This window comes from Oxyura jamaicensis, chromosome 1 (assembly GCF_011077185.1).
Source record: "Oxyura jamaicensis isolate SHBP4307 breed ruddy duck chromosome 1, BPBGC_Ojam_1.0, whole genome shotgun sequence".
NCBI lineage: Eukaryota > Metazoa > Chordata > Aves > Anseriformes > Anatidae > Oxyura > Oxyura jamaicensis.
Genome location: NC_048893.1, coordinates 120,437,261 through 120,454,531, shown reverse-complemented (window position 1 = coordinate 120,454,531; position 17,271 = coordinate 120,437,261).

The window sequence follows — 17,271 nt, the reverse complement described above, 5'->3', positions numbered from 1 at the left end:
GTTATGGAGCCCAGCAAGTGATGGAGTCCCTGTTTCTGGGAGTGTTTAAGGAAATATTGAATGTGGTGCTTAGGGACATGGTTTAATGAGTGATATTGTTGGTAGAGGGATTATTGGGTAAGATGACCTTGGAGGTCTTTTCCAGCCTTTTATGATTCTATGACTTTATCTGATTCTGAGTTTCTGGGAACATATGAAGAAAGCAAATACTTACATTGGAAGTCTTAGATAAGATCCCCACATGTCCTGAAATAAGAGTACTCTTTCAATCCTTTTCAGTGTTGTTTTTTTTGTTTTCTTTCTGTACTCACCCATTGAAATTATGGACCATCTCTCTTCCATCATCTTTTATTCCTTCTTGTTTTCTCATAACAGTGGAGCTAAAAGATTCACAGACATCTCTCAAGACTTTCACTCTCTATTAACAGACAGAAAGCAAAGCTCATCAGCATGTTCCTGAATATTTTATCATGTTTTTCAGAGATCTTCTCTTTTTCATACAGCCATACAATTGGTTCCATTTACACCTCCATGTGTTAATTCCATATGAGAGAGGGCTTATTTTGCAAATTTCTGCTCCTAAAATTTCTCTCTATTAATCAACTTCCATGTGAATTTGCATAGTGACTTCAAGCCTCGTAAGAAGTCCAGCTGCTTAGACCTATGTTCTTCTAGGAGAAGGACTTTGGGGATTTTTAGCTTCTGTGACAGGTTATTTCTGTTTGGATTAGACATCCTCCAGGTTAATAAATTTTGATTGCTCCACTTGTTAGCCATCTGCTCCCATCCCTTGGGATATCAGTCCAAGATGGTAGTTAAAAAACATAAGCCAATCCCCTCTGAGACCCCCTCCCCTCCCCCTTCATGTGGCAGATAAAGAACTATATTGTTTCTACTCAAAATAGTAAGTGGAGTGTAAGCTGATGCACAGTATTTGTTTTAGACATATATGAACATACACCAGCTTTTCACATGGACTGACATATGAATGACATGGTAGCTTTAATTAAAATTTTCCAGCACTTCACAGTAATAAGTTGTTTTCAGTTGTTTATATATACCAAACTTTAACTAGTGGAAAAAAGACATGGAATGGACCTTTACAATTTAAAGAGACATATGGTAACCTGCAACATAATATAAATCAGTCCTTAGCTTGAAGATCTTGAAGATCTGTGATCCTCTGTCATAGAGATAACAATATGAACTTTACAAATGACTGATATAGGAAACATATGATTAGTTAGTGCCTTTTTTTCCCCAGTGAAGTCACACTTATAATATTTTCTAAGCATTCAGTGTAAGACATGAAGAGTGAGATTTTTACTAGTTATTGCTACAGTGGAATCCAGTAGAACATGTTTTCAGCATGTCAAAGTGCTGTAAAGACATAAGAGGAAAATTATATATATATTTAAACTTAGTGTATGTTTTAAATAGTTGGTTGGAAGTCCTTAGGCTGTAACACTGATAAAAGGAAATAATTAAGAACGGATCATTGCCAAATGAGACATAGTTCTTTGAACAACATAGGATGTTTCATGGTGTACACAGAAAAGTATATTTTAAATCTACAAAGACAATCATGAAATTAGCCTTCCTTAAATTCTGGATAATTGATTTTGTAGTATCAATGTTTACCTGATACAGAATTATGGATATAACGTAACATAAGCTTGCCATAAACATTTTTTTTAAATATGATAATTTGTAGCACTTACTGATAAAGTAATTTGTTTCTTTTAGATCTTCCGATAAGAAGATATATGCTTTTATAGGAGTTCTGGTAAGCTAAAGTTATTTTTTCCAGTCTATCTTATGGAATTTGAGCCACTCAATTCTAAGCAGAGTGGCTTAGAATGTCTCAAGACTTGCAAAAGGAGAAAACCTTATTTCTAAATTTCACATTAGTAAGTTGGAACACTTCCATAAATTGTACTAATCTATGTGACTCATGTTAGTTGTACTTTAATAAATTTACATGGATTCTGATTTTTATTACTTAGTTTATATTTCCTTTCCTAACAATTTGTTAGGTTGTCACGTCATAGCAGTGTGCAAGGAGAGAGAACACAAGTATTACTCTTACTCTACCCTATTCTGTGTTAAAACAATAATACTCTGTAATATTTTTTTCATAAAATGTGGAAGAGTTGAGAAAATTTATAAATTATTCCTGCATGTTTTTCTTCAGGACAAAATTGTACCTCTAACCAAAAAGTTAACTTAATGAGAATTGCCTATTTTACAGAGTGAAGAGATGACACAATACCAGCATTAATCTTTGGCTGGCCACATTTTCTGAGACTTATTGAATGTTTATATATCAAAATCTGTGACATCTGCTACTAAGCCTTTTTCTTAGGAACGACTGAATAGTAAAATCTTAACAGCAGAGACTTAAAAAAAAAAAAATCCATTCACATGTAGAAACTTCTGAACTTGCATTGTCTGGAAATTAGATATTTGTGGAAAACAGATACTTGGTACTTGGCTGCTCTTTTTGTTTTCTATCACTTCTTTTTCAATGTTGTGATTTAACTGGAAGACTGGGAAGGAAGGAAGAGAGAGAGAGAGAGAGGGAAAGAGAAAGAAAGAAAGCACTAGCACAGTGTAGAGTAGGACAACCATTGCCATTTACCAGCAAGAAGTGCTGTGCTTGATGTTTACTCAACTTCTATATTATATAGCCAGAGTAGATTTCTTTAGATGATCTTTCTTTAGGATTTTCATTGAATTTCTATCTATGACCTTAATAGAAAGTGTTAATTAACATTTCTGAAATGTTTTTTAGTCACCTCAAGCATACATAAAATCTCTAGCATTTCTTGGCATGATAGATAAAGGGAATGAAATGTCTCATGCGGTCAAAATTTGCTATGGTCATGGAACAAAAGGAGGTCAGAAAATTGCAGGTATTAAGAGAAAAATGAAAATCTGTTTTTTCTTCCCCCTCTGTTAATATGAAGTTTCATATCCCATTCAACTATTCTTTTTAAATAAGTTAAAAATATGTATTTTAACCCACTTTAGAAAACTGAATATTGAATATCCTTATTAGGGTTCCTTAACACAATGGCTTTATAGTAGGCTCTTATCCCAGCCACACAGATTTTGAATGAACTGTTGTGCTGTGGACATAAATGAGTGCACACTACATACAATTAATGCTCATTTTTTCTACACCTACAAGCAAATCTTCCTTCATAGGCTGAAAAAATGTTTTAGAAAACTTCAGGTTCAGAACTGAGACTGATATGCTTCAATCTCTGGAATTCTGCTGAACTAAAAAACAAAGACTAAATTTGATACAAGCAAGGGAAGACATGGGGGCATGGGTGGCACAAAGATGCATAGACTATCTTCATATTTAACTGCTGAAGTAGAAGAGATGGTCCCATAACAGATGATTACATTGAGGACATCCTGTGAAGAGATCAGTGCCCTCTCATCCATATAAAGAACAATTTAGGCAGTCAGAACTCTGCTGGAGTCAAGCCCCTGGGTTAAAAATGACTTTCATCTCAGTGTTTCATATAAAGTAATGAGATGGGGTCATGAGAATATTCGCTTCATGCACTCACTGACCTGAGAAACTGAAACAGCAGTTAATGGACTTTCAGAAAGAAGAAATTGCATCCTCTTTTTTTTTCCTCCCTATTTCTCAGAAACTGTCAAAAGAAGAACAAGATTCAGATACTTTATAAAGTCTCCAAGGAAAAAATTGTTGTTGCCATTAATTTATGATGAAAGTCTTCACATATATTGGTTGTAAATGACAGCAGAAAAGTTCAAGACAGAAAGACTGATAGAGGCTGTGTTGAAACTTTTGACTGAATCAGCAAGAATATTTCACTAACACTTGGATATGTGTATTTTTTCACTGTGGTATTTCTGTGGGTACTACCTAAAGGATAATCCAATTTTAAAGAATGTGGGAATTTACTGCTGTCAAAACAAGTGAGACTGCTCTTTGCTCCCTTGATGTCCAGATAAGCCATGCTGTAGTACCTGTAAAGCCTATGCAACTTGAATTTTTATTTGATATTGTATTTGAGTTTAATAAACAATTTATTGAACTGAAAATGCTTCTAATGTTTCAAGTTTCAAAGATTTATATGACTGAAATAGTTTCACAACATCCACAGATTTATCTTAAAACTTTTCAGTGAAGAGCTCCTATGTCTTTTAACATTACCTGTCTGTATTCAGAAATGTTGTATCAAAGTGAGACCTATCAATGTAAGTCAGTCTGCTCAGACAGCATGCTCTTAAATACCAGTGAAGGCAATTTAAGGAGTTTTTACATTGGCCAAGTAATTCATATGGGTAAGCAAATTGAGTAATATCTGCATTATTATCACAGATAACAGTCAAAATGAGGAATTAAAGAAATGCAAAATGCCAAAGTATCCAGGTTTAGAGGAACAAAGTTTGTCAAAGTTAAAAGCATGCTTATAGGAGCATGCTGAGCAGCCACTAGCTGGTAGTAAATGCTGAAGTTTTATCACACATTGTGCAAAATAAGGAGACAAATTCATGTAAGGAATTTGAAAAGCTTGAAAACGAATCTTGAAAAGCATGATATGAAATAGTGTTTCTGTATATACATTAGGAACTGTTTTTCAGTTTAATGCCTCTTTAACAGCATCACATTGACTTCTGTCCATGATAACAAAAGTAAAAATTGTGTGTACAAGAATCAAAGAATCATAGAATCATTAGGGTTGGAAAACACCTTCAAGATCATCTGGTCTAACCATCACTCTACTGTCACTGTCACCTAATAAACCATATTCTAAGCACCACATCCAACCTTTCCTTGAACACCTCCAGGGAGGTGACACAACCATTTCCCTGGGTAACACGTTCCAATGTCTGGCTACTTCTTCTGAGAAGATTTCCCATCTGGAATTAAACATGGGCAAGGCTGAGTAATTTTTTAATAGAATTTAAGTTATATTACCTACACTGGTAGTCTTTTGGAAGGCTAACCTAAAGGAAAATCACCATGTTCCAAAAAAAAAAAAAAAAAAAAAAAAAAAAAGGGCAAAACATCATTTTAATAAAGTGTTTTCCTATTTTTCTAGTCCTGTTCACAGACCTCATCTCATAGACACAGGGGTCCAGACCTATTTATTTATTTATTTTCTGGAGTTGGTGTTTACTAAAAATGACCTCAGTCTATATTTCTTGCCTAAATTCCTTTTTTAGTTATAGAAAATGAAATTCTCTAAGTACATGTCTTTAGGTTTTACTTTCTTTTTATTTAGATTTTCAAAGAGTTTGATTGCTTTAACAATTAGACAAAGTTTTAATTGAGAAGTGTCTGTGGATTGATTTTGTTTTGACAAAGTTAAGAGAGTCTTCAAATTACACTTCTAAACAATGAACAAGTATTACTTTAATACTTGTTCTCCGGTATATGTTAGGAAAGACATTCATGGTAATTATAACAAATTATAACATAGTGTTATCTTTCCTGTAGCATTTTTTTTTTTTTTTTTTTTTTCCCCCAAGCATTTGCAGTTTTCTTCTTACCATTCTACTTCCAGATACTAATTTTTGGTCCTTTAGGGTAGCAGAATAAAATGAGGATACCAGTTCTCCTTTACTTTGATGTACAGGTCTATAATCATGCAAGGAACGTAGAATTTTAGATCTGAGATGAACCACACAAAGTTTCAAAGAGGTTTTGATTTTCAAAGAGATTTTCAAAGAGGTACAGAACCATTCAGATAAAATTATCACACACATAGGTGTTCAGTGGTATTTTGTACAAAATAAAAATACTATTTTATTTACATTACCATATTAAAAAATATTCATGAATCTTCTAACCAATTCAACTCCTCATCTGTCCCATGTGTAACAATAGAAATACCTCTGTGAATATGGAAAAAATGCCTTCTAGCTTTCTTTTGTCTCACATGTACATAATTCTCATAACTACTAATAGTAATGAGTACAGAAAAGAATATTGCCACCTCTGGGCCTAACATGATATATATTTTTGCATTTTCATTGGTAAATTTGAACTGAGAGATAACATAGAGTGTGCATGTAGGAAACATATTAAGCTTTTACGAGAAAAAGTACAGCATGGACAGCAGAAATACAAGATTCTATACTTTATCTCGTACCATGACCAACACTAGAAAGAAAGACTAATTTATTTTTATATTATTTAAATAAGTAATAAAATAATTTAATAAATAAGACAAAGGCAAAAATAGTTGAACAGTATATTTCAGTGAATATATTTCAATTCTTCTGTACCTATGCAGAAGACTTTTACATGTCTTGTACAGGATGCTCACTGAGAAAACATGAAACAATGAATTGACTCGCTTTAATAGGAAACAAGGTGTTGAATCCTTCTAGCCTCAAACAAACACAAACAAATATATACAAACAAAAGGAGAGGGCTGTTTACATTTTATGTTAGAATAAATTTACATATTGTGAAATCAAAATGTTCTGGAAACACCAGTTAAATGAATGAAGAACCTAATCAAGAAGATATTTAAGTATCAGAAGATATCAAAATCAGAAGATATTTAAGTGTCTTCTGGCTAACACTAAGCTACTCCAGGAAAAAGAGGCATCAGTAGAACTTATGTAAATGGAAATAACGTCAAAACAGTTGAAAAATTGAAAGATGAAGACTTGAGCAACACTTCCAAATGACAGAAAAAAATGAAACTCCTATGCAAGACATAACTGTTATAATGTTACTTACTTTAGATGAAATCACAAAACAATATTATTTTTACCAAAGAAAATGCAAGTCGTTAGAATTTGGGTTTTACAAAAACAAACAAACAAACAACAACTACAACAAATGCTGGTGGGAATTAAACAGTCAGGTATTAGAGCACATAAAAATAATAAATATGAACCAGGGAAACAAGCTGAATTATCTTAACTTCAAAAAGTTAAGTTTAGCAAAAATACTGGACAAGAAAAAAAATAAACATTCTTAAATTTCTTCTGTATACAGAAATCTTAAAAAAAAAAAAAAAAAGTTTTTTCTTATATGAGTTTCCTATTGATAAATTAAGTAATAAATGAGCATTACCTTTATTCTTTTAAGTATCCTGAAGAATTCTTTTCCTCCTTAATTTGTTCTGATTTCTTATGTCCCTCCTGTCTGAGTTACAGCAAACATGGCAAAGCCATGCCAGCTACATTAGCAGTAACAGTGAAGAAGAGTGAGCTTAGTCTTAAACTATGGATTCGGATGAGTCCTTTTACACAGATTTTTAAGCTGTGATGAACAGTTTGCTAGGATTTTATTTATTATTATTATTATTATTATTATTTTTCCTTGGGGAAGAAGTTTTGAGGAAAATGTGAAAAGATACTTTGAATTTCTGCATCACAATTTTTCACAGTCAAAACTTCATAAAAAGTAAATTTAAAACCTATGGCTCAGTTCTGCTTTTTGCTATAGGACCAGCTCACAGTCCCTTATTCATGATGAAGTTTTGTACATGTAGTGAATTAATATAAGTAGTCTGACCAGGCATACAGTTCTATATCTAGATCGCTAAAAATCATGAACCATTTTTATCCCATATCTATGTGTAAATATGGTTTTTACTTATATAACTTGTCTGCCATATGTTTCAGTTAGGCAGTCATGTAGTTCCATAGCTACTGACATATATATATTTTATATACATATATATATATATTACTATATATATTACTATATATATTACTATATATTACTATATATATATATATATTACATATGTATATATTATATATATACATATATATATATATTCCAAACATAGATATATATGGTAGAAGAACAAGAAATTCTGTAATCATTTCCATTTCCTATGTAGTATTTTTGAGAGATAAAATTTTGGGCAATTGTAGTTCAGATATAGTAAATATAGTGCTGTATCACATTAGTAAAAGACCGCATTTTTTGACAGTTGGTGTACCTCTCAGTGGAGTGACAAATTGCAACCAGTTTTGTGTGTTTGTTTGTTTGTTGACATGCTAAAACTTACATGGCCGCATCTCAGATAAAAGAAGCTATCATGTGATACCTATAACTTCCATGAGTGATGGGTCACAAACAAACAAACAAACAAAAAATGCCTCTGCCCACTGCTATATTTCACTGAATTCAAAATCCTATTCTCTACAACAGCCGAAGACACTTTGTAAAATCCCATAGAAGCTACCTATATCCCTTAAAATAAAATGATGAAAATACTTCAATCAAGATAAGAAATAACAGCAATCATTGAAGAAAATAGTATAAATTTACAAGTGCAATTTTTGTTTTAAGACTTCTTTTCTCTTTTGTATGATTTGATAGAGCTGTAAGGGGTTGGAAAATAAAATAAAATAAAATAATAAAAAAAAAACATCTCTATGATTTCATGTTTTCTTCCATGTTCTCTAGCTAAATCAATTTTATGCGTACTTCACTTACAAATATATATGCATTTACATTTATGACTGCACCATAAATAAGTAGTTCTTAAACCATCTTATTTTCTAAATTAAACCATTTTATTGTCTAAATTCAGGAACATTGTCTTTACTATTATGCTTGACTCAGAAAATAAGATTTATATTAGGTCAGTTCAGATTTTCACTGAATAATATTTTGTGGAAAAATAGTTTCTGAAGCCCTTAAGAAGGCAACATGCATAGAACTGAGCTGGATCAATTCTTGCCATGGAAGTATTCAGAATTTGACTAATCACTAGATTTTCACTGGAGCTCACTTGTTCTTGGCTATGCACTATATTTTGAGGAAAAGAAAACATTCTACTTCATTTAAAAATTGAATTAATATTAATATTAAATGTAAATTTAGTGCAGGTACTTCTGAAATGGCTACAAGGTAGAAACAATGCAATCACACATCAATGAATGGATTAGGAGATTTTTAATGGTCTAAAGACATCTAGTTTCTTTGTACCAGATCTTCATTTAGTATCAACTAATGTATGTCTGCTGAGGGCACTGGATATATGTTGATTATAGCTGCAGGAAATCCATGCTTTTTGAAATGAGAAAATGCCAAACATTTAAAAAACAATAATCAGAAAAGTACAAGCCATAGAACACTACTCAGCAATTATCATAGTAACCTAGACAATTTACTTTTGCACCTTCTTTTAAGAAGTAATCGGATTTTTGTTTTGTTTGTTTTTTTATGTCATGTGATGTCATGTTTGTTTTGTTAGATGTCATGTTATGTCATGTTATGTTATATGTTACATTATTTTAAGACTGCAAGTGCTCAAAGTACCACATCTCAGAGTAAGGGTTCTAACTGTTAATTGGAATGGTTCTTCACTATATCAATATTTGGTCCTGAACTGGATCAGTATCATTTTCTAGGGACTACATATTTGTCAGTGTTAACTTCACAGATGAGTTTTCAGTCCTGCTATTGTTGCGGAAGCATAGACATCATAAAAACTAAAAATATAATTGGCACTTTTGGAGGTTATTTGAGTTTCAAGCTAACACTTTCACCACTGCCATGAAGGGAAAATAAATAAATAAATAAATAAATAAATAAAATATTGCTTGTTCATATTGCTGTACAAAGCCTGTGTATTGTAGTTGAACCAACAAATGAATGCTTCTGTCAGAGCTCAGGGTCTGCTGCTTAATATAGTTAATGTAGCTATATCATAAGGATTCTTCATATAAACTTACAAATCATAAGAAGTTCTACTACCCAAACATGGCAAAAGGTCTGTCTTGCAGATGAGCTTTACAAGGACTTGAATAAAGAAGAAAATTCTTTTCACTGTGATGAATGCTGGCAGAGAGGTTATGCTCTGAGAATCTAAATTTCTAAATCTAAAATTAATTATTTTGAATGAAGTGTGCTAAAATAAAGATTTAACTTTTAACTGCAGAACAATTCTTAGGGAAATAACATTTAAAAATAATCACAAATGTATTGCTACCAGAAACATTATTTTTTAAAATGATTATAGTTCAAAAAATAAGCAAAAACAATAACCGGTGATTTTATGCATCATTGCAGCATTCATCAAACATTTAATAGTAAACTACTTAAAAATAATACATACAACTAAAGTTCTCAAATAATTTTATGGAAAATAATAACAAACTATTCAATAATAGCAAATTGTTGAATATATTTACTGATAGAGAGTCAAAGATCACAAGAAAGGATTGCATATATATATATATATATAAAAATACAAACACATTAATTGTTCTTTCTTCTTCTATCATGAGCAATTTTATGTGATGTTTTTCCATTTAACCTTGAAAACATATATATGTTTTGGATATGACAGTCTATCGAAAATGTGTGACCTGATTCTTGAAGAATAAATGCAGCTTTAATGATCTGTTTATAAACTGCATACAGTAAAAAAAGAAAAAAAAAAAAAAAAATTGGTTTTATTTTTCATTCAGTCAATAACTGGTTAGAGATCTATTTAAAATTCTAAGACAGAATAAAAATGTAAGGCTTTTAAAAAATGCCAGCAATTACTAACAGAATGAGATATCTCAATTTTTTCCATAGTTTTTTTTTAATTATTATTTTTATTTATTTTTTATTAATCCATCTTAAGCCATCTATAAATAACATCATGAATTTCACCATCATGACATCCCAACACCTTCCTCCTGCTGTCCTACAGAGAAATCCAGATTAGGTAGGGATCAATGGGATTTCAACAGCAAATACAAAGGCTTAGAGCATTTTCTCAGAAAATAATAATAATAATAACAATATTCACACCTAATAACAACTATTCATACCATACATATTACACAATTTTATTATTACACATATTATCAATAGCAACTCGGGGGCCAAGATTGTACCACATGAGTGATAAATTAGAAAGGTATCAACTGGCCAAAAGAGGCATGCAAATGATGTTTTTTAAATAAGTGATCTGCATGCAAGAACATAATAAAATAACAGAAAGATTAAGAAATTACTTCAAGAAAAAAAAATAATAATAATAAAAAATCGTTCAGAGGATTATTTTATCTTTAGAATGCTTACCTCCATCATTGCTCAGTAGTGTATGATGTTATTGACATTGATGAGAGTTGGGCAAATGCCCCTGTTGTATTTAACAGACTAGTTCACCAGTAAGAAACATAAGGTCAGAAGTCTGTTTTCACATTCTACAATTATGCAGCTGAACTTGTATTTAATTATTACTTATATGTCCAAACACACAGAACAAACAGCAGACATGAAATTGAAGCAAGTCGGTTATGAAAAACAATATTATCTCAGAAGTACTTATCCAAGCTATTCAGCAAATATTTATGAATAATTAACATGTTTTTGAAATCAAGTCCAATTACCAAGTCTGGAAACAAAAGAAAACAAACAGAGCAAACCAGATTGCAATTTGACAACATTTGTGGGGGTAATTCTTTGGGGACTCTGGCCTGCTCCAGTGTACTATAAACTCTGCTACCTTCACTCCTTCCTGCCGAAGATTAATCTGATCTCTGACACCAACAGCTGTTTAAAACTTTTTGAGCTCATTATTTATCAGTTCAATCAGCAAGAGCAGTGTACCTCTGGACCTTGTGCAGTCCCAAATCCCATGATCCTTTATTTGCCCCACCAGTAGCCTCTCTAAATGATGCCTACCTCTATTCTGTATAATATTACCACAGAGCTCAACATGTACAGATTTCCTCATGTTGGCTTCCACACTATAGATGAATATTGTCTCAAGATTTAAAGAATTTTTCATAGCAGACTGCTAAGTACTGTCATTCTTTAACCTTCAGTATCTTTTCATGCTTACTCATCAACTTTTTTGAACACTAGGTTACAAAAAAGCTTTAAACTGAAATACTGCCTTAAGCTGTTTAATTGCAATTTTTTATGGGCCTTTGAGTTTTAAAATTTGTCATGTGCAGAGATTAATATATATATATATATATAATCTTTAGAAGAATCTTATTTGTTTTTGAATTCAGTTACTATTGAAAGATCTAGCTGGTAAGTTCTGTGAAGAAAGCAGTTGAGGGAAATGACAGATAAATATATTTCAGTTGGCACAGATAGTGTTCTCCAGCAGAGAACACAAGCAGCTCACTCTGGGATCCTTTCCCAGGTAAAGAGAGGTTGCTGTTGTCCTAAGAAAAAGAGAACCTTGAGATATTCTTGTCAAGAAGTCAAGGTGCTTATATTCTGCGAAGTTGCTGCTATTCATCTCAATATATTTTCGAAGTAAAAAACATTGTCTCTTTATGCAAACCTCAAGGTTTGTTTTATTTTTTCTTCTGTTTCAAATGAAGCCTTGTGAGTCGCATGGAAACTCATCTTTCCACCTTATTAAGGATTCATATAAAGAAATTCTACTTCAGAACAGCTAACTCAAAATTATAATTGCAAGTTGACTTCCACAATAAAAGATACATTTATTTGCCTTTAAGTAATGAGATTTTCTTCAAGGCTTTAACATTTATCTTAAAAACAAACAAACAAACAAACAAACAAAAATATTTTATTAATTTGTATATTTCTCATTTAAAACAAAACAAAACAAAAAAACAACAACAAAAAAAACATTTCAACAAGAGAATTAAAGTTTCATTTTTTTAGCTCTTAATTATTAAATGTATTTATGAAAATATATTTCTGTGCATATCAATCTTTTAAATAGCATCCTGCATTTCCAATCAGGTACTCATGAAGCAATTGAACAAGGAGGTGATAGAAAGGAAAAAAATATATATATATTTTTATTTTTTTCAGATCAATTTGTCATGCAGATGTCAGCAATTTCTGTATAACCTTTCTTGTAGTTGTAAGAGAGAGTTGTAAGAGTTTTAAGAGAGTAGATATAATAGTACTCTCCCCCAAATTCCACTTAAGCAAACACAAACATGAGCAGGTCTCCATAAAAATTGGATAAGTCTTGGTGACAGAAGGATAACTGAGAGCATCCTTACAGACTTTCCTTTTTATACATCTACTCAAGAAATGTTTCCAATTATTTTAAAGAGACAAATTGTTGTGGTCTAACCCCAACATGCATGTAAGTATCATGGCAGCCACTTTCTCATTCTCCCAAGTGAGATGTGGGAGGCAATCAGAAAGGTAGTAAGTGCAAGAACTTGGGTTGAAACAAAGATTGTTTACTAGGTGCACAAGCAAAGCAAAGCAATGAATTAATTTGCTATTTACAATCAGTGGGTAGATGTTCACCCATTTCTAGTAAAGCGGGGTTCATCACATATAATAGTTTCTTGGAAAGACAAACAACATTACTCCGAACATTTCCCTTTCTCCTTCTTTCTCACAGCTTTTATTGCTGAGCACAGCATCATATGGCATGGGCTATCCCTTGGCTTGTTTGGGTCAGGGGTCCCAGCTGTGTCCCCTCCCAGCCTTATTTCTAGAAGCAGAAGAGTGCTTTATTCTATGTATACGCTGCTCAGCAACAAATAAACATCAATATGTTATCACCACTATTTTCATCAAAAATCCAAAAAAACACCACCATACCAGCTACAATGAAGAAATTAACTCTATTCCGGCCAAAATCATGGCACACACTTTAAGGAAGTAATGAAAGATCAGTGGCTAAAGAACTGGCTTCTATAAAGAGTAACTGTGTATAATTGGATTTCTCATGATTTTAAATGCCTGAGGACCCAACAAGTGTCACAAAGAGCAGCATAAATGTTTCAGGTATTACCAGTAACAGCAGTTCCTTCAGTAAAAACTTGCACTTCAATATGCCTAACCTAAAACGAAAGTTAAGATTTGTATGATAAACAATATATTACAGAGTTACAGGACAAAATAAAGCATCAAACCTAGTTATACCCATCATTTGGATATTAAATTAGCATGGTACTGTTGTCAGGATGTATCTTCTACTGTCCCTTCTACTTGTGTACAGTTTAATTAAAGATTAATTAAATCTTAATTTTTGGAATCCCCTGATCATCATTTCTGTTGAGGATTTTTCCCCCCTTCCTATAAAATTGTTTTTCTCTTGCAGTCTCTTTTTCCAGAATTTTCTCTTTCCAAAACAAAGTCTCAGACTGTTGCTTCTGACCACGTTTGTTTTTCAATACACAGGTCTCCTCCTGTTTTCCTGGGCTTAAGCTCATCAATGTGAATGGTTGCCAGTTTGAGCTTGTGTATATGTTAAATTTAGCACCAGTTAATTCAGAAAATTATAAGAGAGTGCAGTAGATTTTTTTTTATTATTATTAAAAATAAATAAATAAATAAAAATAAAAGCATTGTCTATGTAAAGAGAGATCCAGCCTCCAAATGGGAATACTAGTTCACTCACCAAGGCAACAATGTTTCTGTGACATTTGCAAGAAACTAGGTAGGTAAAATGGCTTCGTGTAACTGTAAGAATAAGTCCAGTATAAATATATATAAAACAAACCATGGAAAAAATATAAATTTGGACAGATTTTGTCTTCTTTTCTTGAGGCAGTCTGAAAAGATATTGTGATCAGGAACTACATTTTCTATCTTATGTATCCACACAAGAGCTCCTTAACTCAGTGGGTATGGAAAGAATACAAGAATAAAATTGAATGAGCCAGAATAAACTTGAGCAAGAGAAAGCTGCAGGGAGCGGGTTCCTACTAGAAGGAAAACTGTGATTATAGCTATGATGCTAGTTTCTCTTTCACATTGTTCATTAAAAGAAATAAAAAGGACCTTGAGGCAACTTTGGCCATTCTGATGTTTGACCAGCCGTGTCTCAGTTGAGAACTGGTCATAACAATTTGGCTGCTTACTCTCTGTAGCACTAGTGTCCAGTGGTGCTTACTATGAAACACTGATAACTTACATCACAAGAACTTGTAGTGCAAGAATAATAGTATAAAGGCTTAATAATATGTTGAGTGGGAAAACTTTGGTACACTGGGATACATTTTGTTTGTCAGCAACAATCTTTTGAGCAAATGCTTTCAGATTTTTTCTCTGGAGATAATGGCTAATATGTGGGCTAAGCAGAGTCAGAAAGCATGGTGACCCCATCCTGATGTGGGCAAATGTTTTGTTACAGTTCTCTGCCTTTACTCTAGGTGGGACAACTTGTGTATGAGTTATAAAAGGATACGTGTAAATAGAAGGAAACACATTTTACTCTAATCTCCTACTATTATTTGAAAGTTTACCATAACTTCATTTTGTTTACTGTCAGAATTTGTCTTTGTTTGAAAGTACAACTGACTGAGTTAATATAGTCAGACAATTGGTTTTGGTCACAATATTTTTGATTCTTTCTCTTCAATATAAAAATGTAAGAAATTTTGAGATAACAATGAAATACCAATGCATATGATTTAGTTAGTTAGTTAGTTAGGGGGCTTTATTGTTTCACTTTGATGGAGATAAGAGTAAAAAAAGATAAGAGAAAAAAAGATTTTTTTTTTTCATAAGGAACGTTTTAGTTAATACCAATATCTACTGGTAGGTCTTTGATACCTACAGATATGTTATAGCTCTGCCAAGAATGCAATATCTTTATTCTAAACACTTTTTCTGCCTGTCACTACCATGTTTCCTCTCAATAGTAGCAAGACTTCTTGACACTGATTTTCTACATCTCCCTATTAACTTCCTTCGCCACCATTTCTATACTGGAAGATACCTTAATTACAGGCACACCATAGTGTACAATCAATACCTTACTGGAAAACTTTGCTGAGATATGTATGGATGTCCTGAACTTAAGAAAACATTAAGATGTTATATTTTGTTTTGTTTGTTTGTTTTTCCATAGCCCCTTAAACTTTCCCATGGCCAGACAGGTTTAAAGTAGATATTCAAGAAAAGTCAAGATATATTATTATTTTAGAATGTAAAAACAGACTTTAAGAATTTATAATAATCTAAAATATCCATTAAAAAAAAAAAAAAAGTATTTTTTTCTAATCTTCATCTACAAAAAAAAAAAAAAGTTTAGTAGTTTAGTATTATGAGGATTATGCAGGGAATGTAATAATGCACAATTAAACTGTAAATTCATTAAAATTGTTTATTGAACAATATTATTCTACATATCAAAGTAAAAACTTCAAAATGCTGGAAAACTTTAAAGGAACAACTGTAATTGTATTTGTATTTCTACTTGTATTCAACTGTATTCAACAATATTTGTATTCAACTGTAATTGTAATTGTATTTCTACACTACAGAATCATTTGCATGTCTAGAAAGTAAAAGGTACAAATCATGTACTCATTCTACATAAATCTCCCTAAATTACCTGCCTAACTGCTCTGCTGAATCATTGCCAAAATACCACAAGAAGCTTCACAATGCTTCAAATTATTCTTTTTAAAACAATTCTCTCTTAAATATTTTGAGAAAATTTTGGAGGACAATGTAGGAAAATGTTTGGAAATTGTTGAAGAATTTCCTTCTAATATATTCTTGGTAAAGAGGGGCTTTGAAAATAATGTCCTGCTAGCAAAAATAGCAAGAACCTTAAAAACAAACAAACAAACAAACAAACAAACAAAAACCGTTAGAACTTTCTGTATTAGAGTACTTTCTGTATTAGAGTATTTTTGACTAATCACCTCTGGAGCATTGAGATAAGTGCTGTAACATCAGAATTATATTTCCATAAATTCTAACTCTCTTGTTCCCCTCTGAAACATCTGTGTATCATGGATAAATGGATCTACTTATTTAAAGAAATATTTCACAATTATATGTAAGTTAATATAATCGAGCTTTCCATCATTAGTGTTTAAAGTGGATAAGATATAAGGAGAACAAATAAATCTCTTTTTGCATTAATATTTTCCTCTCTAGATGTGTATTTATGAATATGTACAACCCAGTTCCAAGCAAATAGTATGCTGACACAAATAGTATGCTGAAAGAAGCATATCTGTGCTTTAGAAAATTTTATGAATAATGGTAGCAGTTTTTTATTGCCTACATTTAATGACTACATTCTGGTAAAAGCCACTGGGAAAATGTCAGTTCATTCCCATTACAGATTGTGACATTGTTTAATTTTCTGCTAAGAAGAACAGAAAAAAAAAAAAAAAAAAAAAAAAAAAAAAAAAAAAAAGGTTTCTGCTTGCTCCACTAGTAATCTCGGAATAAATTCAATGGGGAACTTGTCTACTGATGCTGCAAGCATGCTACGATCTCGTCATCCAACTGAAAGCAAGGCAATAAAAATGTATTTCATTAGGTCAACACCTATTTTCACAAAACAGGTAAACACATTCAGTTGTGTCTGTCAGAGAACAGTT